This window comes from Megascapheus bottae, chromosome 7 (assembly GCF_031878675.1).
Source record: "Megascapheus bottae isolate mThoBot1 chromosome 7, mThoBot2.hap1, whole genome shotgun sequence".
Classification (NCBI taxonomy): domain Eukaryota; kingdom Metazoa; phylum Chordata; class Mammalia; order Rodentia; family Geomyidae; genus Megascapheus; species Megascapheus bottae.
Window position 1 is genome coordinate 80856520 of NC_143515.1, and position 12838 is coordinate 80869357.

Genomic DNA, 12838 nt, shown 5'->3' on the forward strand with positions numbered 1-12838 from the left:
AGTGGTGCATCTTCCTAAGACCTGGGATAATGACTTTAACAAGTGTGCCTCCAGTGGACACTTCCCCAAGCATGGTGGTATTAACTGCAAATAATGTGTACTAGTTTTCACCTTCAGAACTGTCCCAGTTTAGAAGGCCTTTTGAAAAAAGAGGTCTCAGCTTCCTGTTACAACTTCCTAAACCTTGTCAAGAGATTCTCCATTCCCTTTTCTCCTTACAGGCCAGCTTGTCTGAATATACTGGATGAGGAGTTCTGAGTTCCTCCTTCACATGCCATTGGCACAAGTAAGAGGCCAAGGATTTGTTTGTTTGTTTTTAAGCTTATATCATTCCTGGGAAATCCTGTTCTGGAATTTTAATAATCAACCTTTTCCTAAGCTTTCTAGGGACTTGGCTTTTTAGCTCTTTGTGAGTGGTTCTCTCCACTAAACAGAATCTTTACTGATGGTCTTTAAGTTTTAAGTCTTGAAGACTAAACTAGGCAAGGCTTTGCTGTGTCCAAATTCATTGAGTTTTCCATTCAGAATTGTGGGAAAAACATGCACAGATATCAGTTTGTAAATAAATATAAAATATCACTGTGTTAGTCCCCTTGCTCTGGAGGATAGTGTTCTTTGGGTCTTGAATGTGACCATGGAAAAGTAAAAGCTATTAGCCAAGAAGGAATACTGAGAACTGTGAAGGCACGATGAAATGTCAAGCCAAGGGTCAAAATGACAGCACATCTCAAGTGGAAGTCATGGAAAGAAGCTGAGCATAGAACCAAAAAGATAAAAGCAAGCAAGTAGAAATAGAAGCGAAACTGAGGTGGTTGGGATGACACACACAGATTACACATTAAGAGCCTGCCTTGATAGGTAAGAGTAACAATCCTCATCCAGCAAGAAGTGGAAAGGGCTAAGGAATGGAATTATAGGCACTAAGAAAAGGAGTGGCCAGGAAACCATCGCATGTTTGGACAAGCAAGCAACGCTGGGCAAAAGGGCCTTGGAAAGAGATAGAGACGGTACTACAAATACTTGTCTACAAACGCAGCATTCTTTCTAGAACTCCTGGACCTAAAACAAGCCTGGTACATTGTACACCGAGAGACCTGATCACAGTGATTTCATCTTAAGATCTGAGGCAACCCAGCCAAAGTGATGCTTTTGTCTCACTAAAGCCTCTCTGTCTCACAAAATAGTGTGCAGGCTTCTCAGCGAAGCCCTTCATTCACTGTGGCCAGCCCTCTCATTTTACTCTTATTGTGTTCCTACTCTTCCACTTTGAAACTATCCTGCAATCCAAACCAGAACATCTCTGTGTTTACAATAATGCATTGAGTTTAATTCGTCGCTGGGTACTGTAGCCACGAGAGATTCTTTGTATAACTTAAGTGCTATCTGACGGTATCGCTGTAAGAAAGGGGAGTTGGGGGCTTGTCTGCTCATTTGGAAAGTGATCTCTGTGGTTTGGGCTTGGACAGCAGCTGTTTAGAAGGTTACCTTTCCCAGGAAGAGCTTTCACAATCTCTAAAGGTAAAGACACAGAGATCTGTTAGCCCTGACACCACGGATCAAAGACACAATACAGAAGCTCCCTAGTCCGCGACATAAAATTGTGATGAAATGCCAAAGCCTTGGGAGATCTCATGAAGAAGGGACCTGACAAAGACAGGCTTCCCCTCCACATTCCATTCACACAAGACACATTTGAAACCTGGAAATGCATGCACCTCCAGACCCATACCGCTATATTAGAATTTCCTCTTATTGGGAAGAGACGGACTATACTTTCTTTATATCTAACGGCTGTGGTTCTTGTCCTGAGTAGGGTTACAGAATGAAACCAAAAATTGCCAAAACATATTAGATTAGGAGCAGTTCTTTCTGATGGGATTTTCCTCCATGATGCTTTTGTCCACATTGGATCAAGTCCCTATTCGATGGTGTCAACAATGTGTGTTCTTAAAATATTGAACCTGAAGTGTAGCAGAATCATTCTAAACAAAGATAAAGACTTTCCTAAGGCAACATTTAAAGTTGAAGTGCTTTTTTTTTAACAAATTCAGTTTCTAGATACAAGGAGATATTCCTCTCTGTCTGTCAGTCTGTCTCTCTGTCTCTCTGTTTGTCTCTCTCTGTCTCTGTCTCTGTCTGTCTCTGTCTCTCTCTCTCTGTCTCTCTCTGTTTGTCTCTGTCTCTGTCTCTCTCTCTCTGTCTCTCTCTCTCTCTCTCTCTCTGTCTCTCTCTCTCTCTCTGTCTGTCTGTCACTCTCTCTCTTTCTCTCTCCCTCTGTCAGTCATGGGGCTTGAACTCGGTGCCTAGGTGCTGTCCCTGAGCTCTTCAGCTCAAAGCTACCACTCTTTCCCTTGAGCTACAGTGCCACTTCTGGTTTTCTAGTGGTTCTTTGGATATAAGAGTCTCACGGTCTTTTGTGCCCAGAATGGCGTTGAACCACAATCTTTAGACCTCAGCCTTCTGTGTAGCTAGGATCACAGGCATGAACCATTGGCACATAGCTTTAATGCATATTAAATATTGGGCAAAGAATGCTTTATGTCTTTAACATTCAGTGCCAATTGTTCATATTTCCTTTCTACACACTTGAAAACATTTTTACACGTTTCTTTTCTAAGCCATGCCTCAGGAACTTGGAACATGTGTTTTGAAATATGGCTGCCCTGTCCCACCAAGATTAGAAATAGGAACTTGGAAAGAACTCTGGTGTGCTCAGAGGTCTAGAACCCTGGAAAGAACTCTAATGCCCTTGGAGGTCTAGAACCCTAGAAAGAACCCTAGCATTCTCAGAGCGTCCTTTGAAGTCTGGATGGGAGTCTCTCCTCTGTATAATGAGAAAGAGTGCCACTGAAACAAGGTGGCTGGCATGGCCCCCTCAAGGACCATCTCTGGAACCTAGGGCATGAGGACGGGGGTGTGAGCATGAAGTTCTGGGAGCCGCCCAACACTTCCGTCATTTCCATCCATGAGGGAGGGTACAAGCAAGGAGAACAGTGAGGGGACCCCAAGGGAAAGGCTGCAGTGCCACCAAATGGGTGAATGTCCTCTCCATTGATCTGGGAGTCTCTCACACATGAAACACATCTAGACTCTGGTGAGCTTGGCAACCAGTGGAAGTCCAACTAAGGCGTCACCATTGTGAGTTTCGGATGTGTAATGTAGCATTTTACCTATTTTTCAGACCACTGGGGCATCAAACAATCCCTAAATCATATATGGGTCAAGCTTTCTCTACTCTGATGGTGTAGAATTTGTCCCAGGAATTACTTCCTCCAGCCCAGCTCTAGGGTGCCATCTCTGGGAAGAGGTTACCTTCCAGAGTCAGCTTCACACTATCTGGGTCAAGAGGAAGCTAGACTTTGTCAGTATTGTTTTAAGAAGGACAAGATTTTACGCAAAAGTTCCTTAAGTCAGGGGCCAAGTGACGGTGACTCACACCTGTAATTGTAACTACTCAGGTGGCTGAGATGTGAGGATCACGGTTTGAAGTCAGCTGGGGCAGGAAAGTCCACGAGACTTGTATCTCCAATAAACTACCAAAATGCCTGAAGTGGAGCTGTGGCTCAAGTGGAGGACCCTAACTTTGAGTACATAAAGCTAAGGGACAGTGCCCAGGCCTTGAGTTTAAGCCCAAGGACTAGCAGGCAAACACACACACACACACACACACACACACACACACACACACACACACACACACACACACTTCTTAAACCTCTTTCCTCTTTCAAGTAAAATCTTTAAGATAAAGTCAATTCTTGCATCACGTAATGCTCTGCTCTAGTTCAGAGCACAGCAGCACAGCATCTTCTATAGGACACAGTATCTCCGGAAATGCTGTGGTTGTGTTTGTGTCTGTGTTCCTCACACGTACGGGAAGAAACTCTAATCTCCAAGGGGATGGGATTGGGTTGCGGCCTTAGATTTTAGCCGAACCAAAAGACTACCGCCTCTATGATGAGATAGACGTGAGCCTTCCTATGTGTGACATAATTCCAGTGCAGAGTGTCTCCCAGGACCCCTCCATCCGGATACCCAGAGCGCACACTCCAGCCATCACAACCATGAGAAAGTAAGATCTGCGGAAGCCATTGGGGATAGTGGGTGCTGCATCCCGAGCTAACTGCCTGACAGAGGAAGGATCGTGACTGATTTGAAGTTGAGTCTCTCCCGTGCCTACATGGGTTTTGATCAAAAGAAATTATTCATGTCAGTAAATGTGTTGGTCCATTTGTGGCTCTGGAGGGTTTCTGGATTTCTTATAGTTATTGGTTGTTTACTGAATAGCGAGTTAAAAGTAAAACATTTAAACGTCATTACATAGCATTTAGATATCCAAAGGCTACCTAGTTAATGGTGTTTCCCTGTTTCTGACGAGCCAGACACGGCCAAGTTTGGGGAGTAAGCAGACATGAGTATGGCCTTGGAAAGGTGGTGATTTATATTCCAACACAACTGCTGTAATCAGATGCTGTGTGACCTGAGAGGTATTCAGACAGCTGCAAGTCGCTCACAGTCAGAAGCACGGACCCGGCTTGCAGGTTTAGATCTGGAGGTCACTTGGAAAGTGGAAAAATGTGAAGCCATTGGGGGATAAATAACTTCCTGGAGAACATGCCTTCTGAATACGCTGGAGTTCAAAGCGAGAAACCCGTGAGTCTTCCCACACTTGAGAAACAGGCCAGGAGAGTATACGAGGAGAGGTGGGTGAAGAAAGATGAGAAGACATAGGGAAAGCATCTGTGGAGTTGAGAGAGCAAAGACTTTAAGCAGAAATTCCTGGTTAGCAAGGGAAATGCTAAGTCAGCACAGAGGCCAAGACTGGAAATTTCTCTTCACACCTGCAAAACATTTGGACAGAATCATTTTTGTTTAAGCCCAGATGAAGGGAGAAGAGCACAGGGAAAATGAGATATCTCCGATTGGAAATACTTCCTGCATGCCCACTCTGCCACATCTCCTGGGCTTGCAAGAGGCCTGGCTCTATGGCATGAACCCGGGGTGTTGGGAGAAGGTCACAATGTGAAGGAAACCTCGGAGACAAAGAGCCCAGTCGCACTAAGGAAATCTTAGTCCGAGTCCTCTCTAGTACCAAGGCAAAGGCATGTCTGCAAGAGACTGGATGGCAAGAGACATGGGGTGCAGAGGGCACATTCTGAGATTGTCCCAGTCTATGAAATCAGAAGTGCGGAACGTGGGCTGGGAGCTTCAGTGATTAATTGTATGACAAAGGGAAAAGTTCAGGCAACTGGAAGTGAGAAAGAAGATACAACACGTAGGTGTTAGCTGTGCTGGCAGGAAAACATCTCCGTATGTGGCAGGGAGGAGTGAGGAAATGCTAGTGCTCACCGGGAAAACAAAGACTCATTGTAGAGTTATTGTTTTAATCTGCGTTCTCTGTTAATGGAAAATGTAGTTCAACAGGGATCTGGTAGCTTGGGGGAATGCCAGCTGGGAAAAGAAGCTAACATAAATGAGAAGAGGGTAAGGGGACAATTCAGAATACATCCAACCGTCTAAGAGTACAATTCTGAAGGCTTGGCGATGGGTCCTACAGGCTTCCATGCAGCTCTCTGCAGAACCTGGAAACTCGGTGTGTGAAGTACAGACTTTGTGCTTGTGGAACAGGTGAGCTGGGATGAGGACACCGTGGTGACAAGGCTGTCCCTTGCACGTGATGAAGAGATGTTATGGGCAAGAGCCTATCAAATGACTGAGTTAGGATCCCTGAGTCTACACAGGTGACAGAGGAATAATTCTGACTATTACATAGATGTCAATTTGATAAAGTAGTTTAATGTGCAGGGTGTGAGGAGAGGCAGGAAGTGTGTCTCTTTGTTCAGGTACACCTGATACCTGCTGTATAGAAAGGAAAATAGCAAAGATGCACCCAGTGGGTAGGTAGATAAAACGATGCGCTAAATTATAGGTAGCAAAGCACATGTCTCCGGCAGTCCAGGCAATAGTAAGGGGACAAAGCTGCCACCACTGTGGCAAGAACAGAATGAGGCCTGGCAGTCACTGAAGTGACTGTAATTAAAGCCACTTTAAAAGGAAGTGACTGGAAGCCCCACTGCGATGTTCCCATCCTTTTGAAGAATTTGCCTGTCATTAGCCCTGAGACAGTCCAGTTGTCATGTGCTTCCACCCTCAACACAAACACTGGTGTCTCTGGTGTTGGTGAAGCTGAAAAACAGGTGGGTGTGCAAGTGCACATTTGAGAACTCAGACGTTTGGAGGTGGAGAAAAAGATAACCCCAAAGAGAAACTTTCTGGAAAAACCCAGTCAATTAGAAAGTGAACGTTGAACCCAAATTACGTGTCTTCAAATATATCATTCTCTTTGCCTTTAAAAATAATGCTACATCCAACTATCCCCATGTGTGACAGGAAGGACATTGGTGAGATGTGATGTTTACGATTATTGCTTTTTATTTATGGCTACTCACATCGGACTTGCCTTACTGTAACAGTTCTAAGCCTTGGTCCCCATCGGAAGTTATGCACACGCACTGGAACAATTCCTTTGCAAATCACTTGAACAGGTTGGCTGTCAAGTGGGCTTCTCAGAAGCCGCCTCCTGCTTTGTCTGGCTTTTGTCTGGGCTTGGGGTCTGTGAGGACTCCAGACTCGATTGTGCAGAGAAGGAGGCATTCTGATGTCCGTGGTAGATGTTCTGCACACCTGACCCACTCTCTCTTACTTTTCTACCATTTTAGTGACTGCTCACCTCCACTTTATAGGACCCAAAAGGATCGGCTCACTGAACTTAGGGAGAAAGGCGGGATGCCGTTACTGTCACTCAGCAATAGAGCCTGGAGACATCATCCAATCCTGGCACGCCATTCGACCCTTGGCCTCTAGGGAAGAAAGGATTTTCTCCCAGAGGGGTCCTGGGTAGCTGACTTACGCTTTCCCTGTAGGTGAAGCACTCCTACTGGGCTCTGGGGGGTTTTGGTAGACCCACCAGGGACCCACTGAAGGTAAGACAGTAGGAGAAGAGGCCGACCCGAGAACTACCCACAGTTCTGGTCTGTGCTTCTCCTAGTGCAATGATTCTTAATCATGGAGGTGGGGTGAACGGCAGTGAGCCGAGATCGGGCTTTAAAACAAACTTCTGGGCAGCAACCTCTCTTCAGACTTCATATAAATGAAGCCCATCGCAGGTATGTTGTTGAAAACCTGGAGGTCAGTATTTGGCACTGTGGAAAGACTGACTCCAGGAAGGAAGCTTTCTGTCCATCAACTCAGCTCCCAACGCATGAATTCCCGCGAGCCCCATGCTCATGGCCTCTGCCCACTTCCGTGTGTTCTTTCATTGTAATGAACACTTGGGTTCCTCTGCTAGGTTCCCTTGTGCCCTACTCACAATTTTGGTATGGGGAGTACCAGAATTTGGACACACTCCTAAGGGAAGACAGCCTCCATTCTCAGAGAGCCGAGCCGGCCAGTCTCACACAGTTCTAGGATAGAGGTGTGGGTGAGCTACTGCTCTCTGTCCACAGAATGAGCCATTCTCAAATCCTCCTTTCCTGTATTATTCGCCTGTTCTCCTTTTCCTGCACGGTGTATCTCTCATATTTATCTCTCCTTGCCTTCTTCCTCCACTTTCTAGTTTTCACAGAAGAGTCCTCAACTACGTCATAGGACGAGAGGAAAGATGCAAAGGGTGACCATGATTGTAAGGCTGAGTTCCCTGTTTGAATAAAAACACATGAGATTTATCTTCCTGAGGTTGGCTTATCTCACTCAATACGATGATCTCACTTTTACCCATTTTTTTCTGCTAATACTTTCTTCTTGATAGCTGAATAATATTCTATTGTATATAGGCAGCACATCCTCAAAGTACTCATACAACCTGTATACGAGTCCTCCTCAAACATTTGGTAACATTCACCAGGGACATCTGTGTCTTAGGTCTCATCACATGGGATGTTCTTATCTACAAGATTAACAAGGCAGAGTCATGGCTACTGAAGTCATTTTTTCTCCATGGGTTGCCTTTGGCCTTGTGAGTTTGTCAAGCGTTATTTTCAATTGTTTGTCATTTTTCTCTCCTGTGATGCCCTTGTCCCCTCCATGGCTTCGATGCCCCACACTGGAGGGAGCCATGTCTTCTCATGGAGAGGACTGCAAGCGCTTTCATCTGATAGCATTTTGTGTTTCTCTTTTTGATTTGAGAAAGCATTGCCCTTGCTCAGGGCATTTATGTTTCTCCAGAACAACCTTGATTTAGCACTTCAGAAATGAAAGACTGTAAGTAGCCCAGAGTAGTCCAGCGCGGAGCTTTTAGAAGGCTCTGAGCCCTAATAAGATTCAGACACTGGATATCACAGGCTAATGTTTCCCTCTCTCTTTGGGTATTTGCCAAGCTTGAAGCACCTCTTCTGTTACTGTATATCAGCCGGGAGGGGAGACAGAGCCGGGCCCAGGTTAGCATGTTTAACAAGGTGCTCAGGTTTGGGTACAGCCACTGTCGTCACAAGCAAGCAATCTAAGAATGAATGCCTCCTTAAAACATTTGTCTTGGGGCTCCTGTTACCTCATCCACTACTTGCTTGATGTTTCTTTGAAGTGTTTTTGAAAGGCAAAAACAAATATCTTCCTTCCTACTTACAGCCAACGTGGCTTCATGTTGTACTTGCTCGACATTTATTCTCATGGTTGATTGGTAACCAAGATCAGGTTGCTTTCAGCGGAGGGTGAGGCGAGCCCTGTGAATAGCTGTCTTCTTGTTGGTCCTGCATGACTAGGAGAAAAGTCATCTGTCTTCTGTTTCTTCTAGTTAGGACATAAACCCCACAAACATGACAGTCTCTTCTTCTGAGTTCTTCCTCCTGATGCCATCAGAGGATGATTAATATTTCAACACCTGAACGCAGAGGAGACAAAAAACATACACTTATTGAAAGTAAGTCACTTTCAATTGCTGTTTGAGAACACAGCACTTAAAATTAGGCAGAACTAACAACTGTCAAAAATGCAGAATTTTCATTGTTCTTCATCCCTGCCCCTCAACCACAGCAAATAAATGTAAGAAAATTTCTATTTGTACAATGTGTCTGTTTAGCATTGCTGTATATGTGTTCTAGTGCTATCTAAAACTCCTTCCCTTTTTCTACTCAAGCAAGCACACAGCAATGTAAATAATGAATTATATTTTAGGGACAAATTTAAGTATTTTCTCATTTACGTTTCACCACTAATAACTTATTTATAACTGCATCATAGCATTTATTTTTAGATTAATTCACAAGTGTTTGTAACATACTACAGCAAGTTGTCTATTATTATAATGCATATATTCCATTAAACATATTAGGTACAAAAATATTACCAAAGAATTAAAATTTTGATGTGCAATTTCAGGAAGCCAGGTGCTTGCTTAGCTAAGTGGATGAGCCATTCAGGAGACTCTGCCATTTCTCATCTGAGATTGGTGCCTGCGAGTCAGGGGGCATGGATTTCTAAGCTCTGACCGTGGCGTGACCCCTTTTTATGGAGGAACAAGGTCTTAAGTAAGGCTGTTCTCTCTGGAGCCATAAAAGAAGGACTGGGGGAAGATTGAACTCTGCTCTGTTTATTTCCAAAGCTTTCTTTGAGCCTGTGCCCAGCCAGTGGACTTTCTGTCTACTATAGCTTCTATTAGGCCATCTCTTGGTATTTGTCTCTTACAAAATAATAAGCTTGGTAAACACCTAATTCTCTCAGTTTAGACAAATAATTAAACAGTATATACATGTCAGCCACTCAATAGAACCTCAGCGGTTGTTTCCTGCAATTTTTCCTTCCTCCCTCCCTTCCTTCTTTCCTTCCTTTTTTTGCCGGTCTGGGACCTGGATTCAGGGCCTGGGCACTATCCTAAATCTTTCTCAAGGCTAGTGCTCTACCATTTGAGGCACAAGTGGTACCACTTGGTTCCACTTATGTATGTGGTACCAAGGAATTGAACTGGGTCTTCGTGCATGCTAGGCAAGCACTCTACCACTAGGCCAAACTCCAGGCCCGCCCCTTCCTTCCCTTCCTTCCCTTCCTTCCTTCCTTCCTTTCTTCCTTCCTTCCTTCCTTCCTTCCTTCCTTCCTTCCTTCCTTCCTTCCTTCCTTCCTTCCTTCCTTCCTTCATCTTCCTGTCTTCTCTCTCTCTGACTCCCTTTCTTTCTCTTCCCTCCCCTCATTTCTTCTTCCTCCCTCCCCCAACCCCTCCTTCCCTTCCTTCCTCCCTCCCCTCCTTTCCTGGCCACCTTCTATCTCTGTTTTTTTATTTGCCTACAGGTCAATTGGACTGTTATATTGAATATAATCAGAAATCATAAAACAGTCTGAACTCAGGGGCTCAGATTGTCAGCCAGTGGTTCTCTCATGTTTGTCCACACCCCTAACCCTTTTTTACCTTAGCCACTTTGCAGGGAGAGCCTGTTGTTTGCCCTGACACCATCCTCAGCCCTCAGCCCTCAGCCTATGACCATCTGGACGCATAGCTGGATGCACTGGTACAGCACAGCGAGTTCATTTGTTGAGATTGGGTTATGCTGACCTCCTGCTTAAGAATGGGTTCAGCACATTTTACATTAATTTTAACTCAATGCTTTTCCATCTTCTTTGCTTCTTTGCCACAGACCCAGGAGTTTAGTTATATTTGTTCATTTAAAAGGCTCTGGCATCACAGGCATATACTTTGGGGTAGACATTTTATTCTTTTTATTTGTAGGACCCAATTAAGTAGAGCGTAAAATCCTCAGTTTTCAAATGATCAATCCAAGGCTTAGTGAGGAAATAGAACTTACGCAATGACATACCCATAACAAGTTGCAGTATTTAGATGTAAATGTATCTTACAAAAGTTTATGTTTATTTTTCAATTGACACAACTCCTTCCTATATAGCTAAACAGTCTTCCTTACCTTTAGGTTTCCATAATAACTGAAAGGAGATTGTTTCTCATGTGAGATTTACTTTTACTTGCTACCATTCATTAGCAAGACACTACAGATGCTGAAACAAAAAAAAATAGGAAAGAGGAACACAGGTATAAGAAAAGTAAGGAAGTTATAATTATCAATAAGTGGCAACGCTCTCCGCTTTGATTGGATTGACATTAATTTGTGACTCTCGTTTAGCTTGGTGGTCCCTCCAAGATGCTGAGCTGCCATCTCCCTTCCTTCCTCATAGAGCCATGCTTGAAGGTGGGGCTGGTCACGACTAGGCTGCCAGCCTCTCTCATTCAACCTTCAGCAACGGAACCCTTTGCATTAATGTCCTTGCACTGAAATCTGATGTCTTTTCAAAGGTGAAACCTTAAAAGCGTTTCAGACCCCTTTGGCCATGTCCTCATTATCAAGTCCTGAGGTGCATGAAAAACCATATGAGGATTTTAATATGTCTCTCGTGTAAGGTATGGCAAGATACCCAAAGATTGCACCTCACTGCAGAGAAGTCTAAAAGAACACAAGCAGAATGCGTGTCCTCCAGCCGCCATCAAATGTTAAACCCCCACTGGTTATTGAACTCCTGAGTTATCAATGCTCAGGAACATAAGCCTTATCTAGGTCCTGTGAGTAGCTTTTGCCAGAATAGTCGGCTCAGTTATTACTAGATCGAAACGGGCGGAGATCTGCTTTGTAAACTGTTAAGCAGTTTATGTGGGATGTAGAGAAAGACAATGTGACATTAAATGACCTTCCTGAAAGCCTATTCCTCTCCTAACTGCTCACATTGGAAACTGTTGCAGGAGTCATTTACCATGAGCAGTCTGGTAGCTTCCTAAATGCATTTGCTACATGCCAGATGTCCACCCACTCACACCAGCCTTCTGTCATCTTTCACTGACTCCTTCCGCAAATGCTGTAGCCCTGGAGAGGAGAAGTCACCAAGATGACTATGGTTGGTGTGTTGGTACCCCAGGAGGGAGAAGCCATCACCCAGCTGGGGGAAAGGAGGGAGAATAAGAGGAAAGTCACCATGAGGACAAATACAGATCATCCCAGAATAAATTCGGAAAGGCGTTGTTTTCTCTGAACCACCGGTGTTTCTTGAGCACTGAGAATGCTTTTGATTCGATTGAAATGGATTGAAACCAAATGTGAAGATGTCCTCTGGGGACTTCTGTGTAAAGATCTGCAAGTCTTGACTTTGCCACTTACATCATCGGATGATCAACATTCACGAGTCAGGACTTCAGAACAAACCTTGCCCTTCACAAGATGTATTCTGAGTGAAGATGGCATATTTGGCAAGGGCAGAGCTAAAATGGCATTTCTTGCCAATCAGATATGTAAGTTCTTATTTCCTTAAGTAACAGAGCCAAAGGTATGTTGAACAAAGGCTCAACACAAAAAGCACATGATTGGTTTTCACATTCTTTTTCTATATCTATTGTTCACACACAGCCTGAAATATTTCAACCGATAATGATGTAAAAGCCATCTCCCAGATAATTTTTAAGTAACATCTATAACAATATAAACAGCACTGGAACAGGTTGAAATAACTATGAGCTGTCAAATACTTGCTATTACAAATAAATTTAAGCATATTAAAAATCGATTAATAATGCAAGCTGACTATAATTTGGGACGAAAACTAAAATCCTTCATTTGTAGTTTTGCATTGTTTTGTGTCTATGATAACAACCATGAATACTGTAAAAATGCATCAGTTTTGTAGGAACTGATGATAAAAGGAGCACAGAAGACAATACATAGCGAGACTGGAGCATCCACAAGATGCAGAGAGACAAACACAAATGTACAGTAACGTACAGTTTCTAGTAGTGATACCAGAAACTTTTTCTGGGGTTACACAAAGATGATGGCTGAACATAGATGGGATCCATTAG

The 12838-nt window shown here is 43.9% G+C and overlaps 1 long non-coding RNA gene across 2 annotated transcripts; it reads left to right on the forward strand.

Moving 5' to 3' along the window:
* Window positions 1–2801: 2801 nt before the first annotated feature.
* LOC150061128 (uncharacterized) lies at window positions 2802–12525 on the forward strand. 2 transcript variants are annotated; one of them, XR_016536198.1, is made up of 4 exons: window positions 2802–3138; window positions 8789–8914; window positions 10399–10503; window positions 11732–12525. It is a non-coding gene; the product is annotated as an uncharacterized LOC150061128 (long non-coding RNA). The 2 variants fall into 2 exon arrangements; XR_016536197.1 differs by lacking the exon at window positions 8789–8914.
* Window positions 12526–12838: the final 313 nt, after the last annotated feature.